The sequence below is a fragment of the Nannospalax galili genome, unplaced genomic scaffold (assembly GCF_000622305.1).
Source record: "Nannospalax galili isolate Female #2095 unplaced genomic scaffold, S.galili_v1.0 scaffold1442, whole genome shotgun sequence".
Lineage (NCBI taxonomy): Eukaryota > Metazoa > Chordata > Mammalia > Rodentia > Spalacidae > Nannospalax > Nannospalax galili.
Window position 1 is genome coordinate 93,759 of NW_008348212.1, and position 6,523 is coordinate 100,281.

Sequence of the window (6,523 nt, forward strand, 5' to 3'; positions counted from 1 at the left end):
TGCTTTTGATAATTCTGTACATTGTCTCCTACTCTTTTCCAAGATTCCAAGTCAATAGTTCCTGCAGCAGGAAACCAAGGATTACATTTTATAGTAATATCTAAAAAGGCCTCAATCTGAGTTTCTGTACATTTAATTCCTCTAGACATTAGCATGCGTTTAAGAATAGACTGGAATTGAGACCGTCTGGAGAGAGAGAATTACCCATATTTACAATTGCCCCTTACCTACGAACCAGCGTGACAAGGGGATCCGATCAGCCTAAGGGGGGAGAATTGCTCTGTCCGCAGCGAAGCAGAGGTCTGAGAAGGTCCCTGTTTCAGGCGCCAGTTGTGGCGACTCAGGTTTACTTTGCTTAACAGGGGGCCTGCTAAGCAGGGGGTCTGATCGGCAGTGACAGACTCAAACTCTGGGACCTGTGTCTTCCCAACAGGACGATTTATTTTAGAATTCATATGGTTTTTTGACATCCCAAGAACTAGCAGTCACATGGGATATGACAGTCACATACAAAGATTTAGGGTACAAAGAAACAGGCCATTTAGTCTGTTAGTTGGTGCCAGGATTCTTAAACTTTTACTCAAGGTTATCAATGCCCATCCAGTAATTTATTGGCCACAATGTTTTCTTTCTTAAAACTAAAAGCATGGTGAACTTTTAGCTTTTAGCTCAGGAGTAAACCTTTAACCTGGCCTATTCTTTTAGCTGAGTTATTTGTTTAGGACAAGGAGATGAGCTAAGGGTTGTTGATCAAGACGCTTTCCCACAGAGCAGGGAATGTGCACTTTTATGATCAGGCTGCCTCCTCCTGCCAGCCCAACAGTGTTCTGCAAGGCAGGGATTATCAGAGTCACTGTTTTCAGTGCCCCTCCCTTTTAGCAGAGAATGCAGCCTGGACCTATAAGTTTTAGGCTCACCTCACCCTAGGGCCTGGCATCCTGGTTTCCTACACTATAGGAAGCAAGTCACTGGGGAAGGCTTATAAAGTTCTTAACCCTTGCCGAATTTCCAGTCACATTCTGCTTTCTGTACCTGCTTGAAGATGTAAGCACTTAGCTTTCTGTCCCTGCTCACCAGAGCCACTTCACCATGCCCCCCCATCCATGACAGACCCTAATTCCTCCAGAAATTTAAACCATAACCTCTAATGAACTCTTCCTCCTGTAAATTCCCTTAGTCATGGTGTTTTATCACAGCAGCAGAAAAGTAGCTAATACACTCCCTATTGTGCCTACTGTATTCTTGAAGAGATATCAACACACCACCTTGTACTCTGAGCACTTATCATGATCTGTGTGTTATCTAGCTGAATAAGTCATAAATTTGGACACACACCTTAGTGGTCTATCATCCAAAGGAAATGGTACTTATGATCAGGGACAAGCAATTTCTGAAGTTATATTAAGTTACATGAAGAAATGAGCAAATTCCCTATAGATGCTATAACTCCTAAAATACACTCCTCCTCAGGAATGCACCTATGATCTCACTACCTGTTTCCTTTTGTCTGTTAATTGAGAAACTATTAGTACCTACATCACTGATGATTTTACGTGCTATGGAGGCATGACCCACAAGTGGAGAGGTGAATCTTTTTAGTATGTTTCTGTCACATTTCTGAATAAGAGTGGTTAAATCTTCACAGTGATCATATTTCAAGCAGTGTTCATGGTCATGCATTTCTCTTGGAAAGAGAAATGCACAGAAGTGTGATTATTTACTGAATCATGAGCTAAGCCAGTGGTTTGGCTGCACATTCAGAGACTTTGAAGAAGCATACCTGGAAAATTGGGTAGAAAGTTATTTGGTGTAAAGACAAGTGGATAGATCACTGTAACTGGACAAAAGATGTGACGATAATTGTGTTCCATGTATATGCTCATCAAAAAGTGACCTCAGCAGAGTGAGGTTTCATTAAACAAGTAAATAGAGCTATTATTTTCATTCTTTTTTTTGTTGTTTGTTTTTTGTTTTTTGGTCTTCTTGAGACAGGGTCTCCCTGTAGCCCCAGTTGGTCTGGAACTTCTGATTTAGACCAGGTTGGCCTGGAACTCATAAAGATCCACCTGCTTCTGCCTCCTGCATGCTGAGAGTAGAGGCATGCATCACCACACCTGGCAGAACTACCATTTTCTTAATAATCAACCTCATCCCCTCTCCATCCATTTAACTTCCAAAGGCTCCATGAACAAACGGGCAGTAGTGGCAGATATAGAATTTATGCATAAGGTCATCAACATGGTTTTCTGTATATCAAGACTGATGTGGCAACAGCTGTAACTTTATGCTAAACCATACATAGCCAAAGTCCATCATTCAGTGCCTGAATTTGGACCATTCTCTACTGAGACCAGACCACAACGTTGTTACTGGTGTCTACATTGGAGTTCCTTTATAGAAAGTGCACTCCACTATCATTGTTGAAATCGGTATCTATTCTAGTTCTGGATTTCCCTTTCCTACACACACTTCTGCCAAACTACCATCCATTAATTTATAGATTGCCTCATCCACCTTTATGATATTTCACACAGCATTGCATTTGAAGTTTCATGGGATCTGCAGGTCTTCAGCTGTGTTTGGGTTCTCTGATGTGCTATCCAGGTGTGGGTCCAAGCAAGATTTTGTGAGTCTCATGTACATATAGGAGTGGAGTGTGGTTATTGTGCTGCTATTGATGTCCCATTGGATGTCCCAAATCCATTGCTTATATTATCAGTCACATGACTTGGGCAATTTTGTGCTTATTCTCTTGAGAAATGTGCCAGAGCAAAATGACAGTTTTAGCTTGGAGACTTCCTTGTGAACTTCTCAGGAATCTTTGGTGGTGTCTTATCAGGTTGAGTTGGGGGGGGCATGGGGTCTTACAGCAGCTTCTTCCACATGAGCATTTTAAAGACCCTTTAAGGGAAATTGGTTATGAGTCCTTTTCTGCTCCACCAAATCCAAAATTCTGCTGTTCAGTAAGAGAACTTTGTTCCCCATCACTGATGACTTGTATGGGAGCCTCATGCTCTGAGCCAGCAGCTCCATGGTTTACATCCTGTCCAGGCAGAAGAATCAGGTCCAACTCATCCATAGCACCAATATCTCCAGGGTCTTCCTAGAAACTAGAGCCATATTGCATCCTGCCACATTGCATCCTTACCCAGGTGAGAAACTTTCCATGTTTCTGTACCTTCTTTCATCATCATGCAAATGCCTTTCATTATTTTTCAAATGATGAACACATATCTGATTACTACTTCCCACAATATATTGTGCTATCACCACAATATATTCAAGATATGTAGTTTTTTAAAGAGACATGGTTGTTTATTTTCAAAATTCACTCTCTGAGTAATACTATGAGAAATCCTTGATGGGCTCAAGCCCTTCACAGTGTGAGACACTGAAGAGCACTGTGCTTTTACTCTGCAACCTCCTCCCTCTCTGTCATTCCTGGCTTGGCTGAGTGTCCTTCCCTTAGACTCCATCCCCGTGCCAGGACACTCAGGTATTTTTAGCCAGATTCCCCTAAGCAATCATCTGTCCTCTCACCAGACATTTATAAACATATAGAAAGATCTATTCATATTCCAAAAGCTTGGGGCAGACCATGCCCTCGTTAATGTCATCCAAGTATAATAACATTAAACTCAGTTAAATGTCCCTACTCTGCTTCTTTAACCTTGGAGGAGTATTAAACACAATTTGTGAAATGAATAAAAGCAAAGAAGAAATATGAGAGAAGAAAGTGTCGTCTCTACATCTTTTGGACCCTTCAGCAGGCAGCAGCCGTTTGGAAACATTATCTATAGAAATTCCTAATGTGAGAATTCTACTACTTTATTGACACTGTTTCAAATTTCCTTTGCTATGTGTGCTTTCTCCTCAAACAATGTGCACTGTCTTGACTGTGTCTTATTTTTATTATTATTCTTTAGAAAAGGTCTCCCATAGCCCCAGCCAGCATGGATCCCACTTGTAGACCAGACTGGCCTCCATCTCACAGATATCCATCTGCTTCTGCCTCCTGGGTGCGGGCATGAAAAGCATGTACCACTGAGCCTGGCAGTCCTGACTGTTGAGAGTCGGTCTTCGTGTTCTGTCTTGCAGGGTGTCTGGGCAATCTCCAAGATGTCAGAAGGGCAACTTCTTTGACAGTCCTTGTCTTTTCTTAGAGGTTTTGTGGCATACTAAGAAAGAAAGGTTTGTGGTTCATAAAGATATCTGCAGTACATGATCCTTAGGCTCCAGGGTGAAATGTGATGGACAGGAAAGGCACACATGAGATCTCATGTGCTGCTTGTCATGGAGGAATCACTGAGTAATGCCAGGTAAATCTGACTAACTTCTTTATATTTATTAATCTACATTTGACATTGATAAGCATTTCAATTCTTCATATTTTTGCATTGTCAATATTGATGTTAAGAATTCATCTTTAATTTCTATAATATGTATCAGCTTATTTAGCTTAGCTTTATTTTTTGGACATTGGCCAGTTTTAGGCTTCTGTGTTAATCACCTCCTGCTGCATAAAGAATCTTCTCTGCTGAGAGTTGACCAACAATTTAATCTAACACTAAGTCATTTGGAGTCAGTTTAATATTATAACTATTTAGTAGAAAACTAGTACTAGGCTCCCCCACTAGGCCCTGTGACCTGTCTAGCCTCAGATTCCTAAGCCTGATATCAAAGTCAGGTATGGGCTCCCCTCATTGAAGTGGACCTTCAGTTGAATTAGTGAGTGGGTGTTTACTGCCATAATACTCATCTCATTTTACACTAGTGGGCATGTCTTGCCTGACCACTTGTGACAGTTCCAGTATTTTCTGCTGGGTAATGTTGATGATTTGTTTTTCCTTCTGGTGGCATGCATAGTACCTTCCAGCACTAAGAAAGCTAGCTAGTAGTGATCAGGCTCTGAAGTCAGCACCAACTTGATTTCTCCTTGTTTGTTCTATAGGGAGCATGTCATGTATGCATGTAGTATCTTAAGAAAGAGTGCTTTTCTATTTATATATTATACTACTCACCCCCCCAAGTTGCACAGATAATTGTGAACAAGGAGGAAAAAATATTGTAAGAGCCAGAGACGATGGATGACCACAAGGAAATACAGTTTTCTAGACAGTTGGTTGTATACTCATATGATGTCACAGCAATGCCAACAGCATGGCCAATTCCCATGTCACCTCAAACCACACAAAATCCCAACATCAACCTGGGGAAGTGGGTATGAAATCTGAGAACAACCCATGTACAACACTCATAGCTTAAATTTTTCAGTATACACACTCATCTCACCACCACACCCAGTATGTGCATGTCTGCCCTTTGCCCTAATTTGATCAAAAAGCAAGATATGAGAAAACTCATCATAGTGTACCATGTAAAATGTTACAGACATTGTAAAAACCAAAGCTACCTGTGTTCCTCCTTCTGAGCTACATCTGTACCCTTCTTTTCTGTGTCCTCATAGCCACAAACTTAGCTCTAACATGGCAATTGATTCTATTTGTGTTTTTAAATATTTTATTTATTCTTTTTATTTTATGTGTATGAGTGTATTGCCTGCATGTATGTGAGTGCACCCATGTTGTGCAGTGATATGGAGGTCAGAAGAGGACATCGGATTCCCCTGGAACTGGTGTTAAGGATGGTTCATAGCTGCCATGTGGGTGCTGGGAATCAAACCCTGGTCCTCTGCAAGAGCAGTCAGTGCTCTCAACCACTGTGGCATCTCTCCAGCCCAGGCAATTGATTTTAAATCAATATAGATAAGCCAAAAGAAGAAATACAGAAATGGATGTTAAGACCTGAATTCTCACAGTGATTATAGGAATTTCAGGGCCTACCTGTCAGCATAGTGCTGACTCTGTGCAAGTTTCCCTGTGACAGAACCTTTGCATTGTGAGAACATGGAGAACATTCTCAATAAACTCAGGATGATGTCATATGAATTATTATTACAAACATGCTTACTGAGATACCAGCAATGTCTCACTTTTTATAAACTTCAAAGTGACATCAAAAAATATTATGGCTGAGTATTGTGGATTTCTTTTTTCATTTTTCAATTAGTTTAGGCCACAAGATAGTAGTGACCCATACTAAGTGGTATAGGCCATTGTGGAATATGGTCTTAGCCACTGTGCTAATAGCCCAAGTTGGAAAAGGTTATTAAAAACTTTTCCCCAAATTAGCTTTTAGTACAGTATTGTGATGTTTTTACTTTTGATAATATTTTATGAATCATTTTTATTTTACATGTGTGTATGTATTGCCTGCTTGAATGTAAGTGCATCCGTGTTATGTGATGCCTGCAGAGGGCATTGGATTCCCAGAACTTGAGATACAAATGGTTGTTAGCCACCATATGAGTGCTGGAATTTGAACCCGAGTCTTCCATAAGAACAGCTAATCCTCTAAACTGCTTAGTCATCTCTCCAGCCCCAGTATTGTGATTTTTAATCTTCAATGAGTATCCACTGTATTTATTTGCACTTGTGTTGAGGTAGACCTTGTGTTCTGACCT

General features: G+C 40.7%; 1 non-coding gene across 1 annotated transcript; it reads right to left on the reverse strand.

Moving 5' to 3' along the window:
• Positions 1–6,067: 6,067 nt before the first annotated feature.
• On the reverse strand, positions 6,068–6,201 carry LOC115072355. Its single transcript, XR_003851399.1, has one exon. It is a non-coding gene; the product is annotated as a small nucleolar RNA SNORA4 (small nucleolar RNA).
• Between the last annotated feature and the right edge of the window lie 322 nt (positions 6,202–6,523).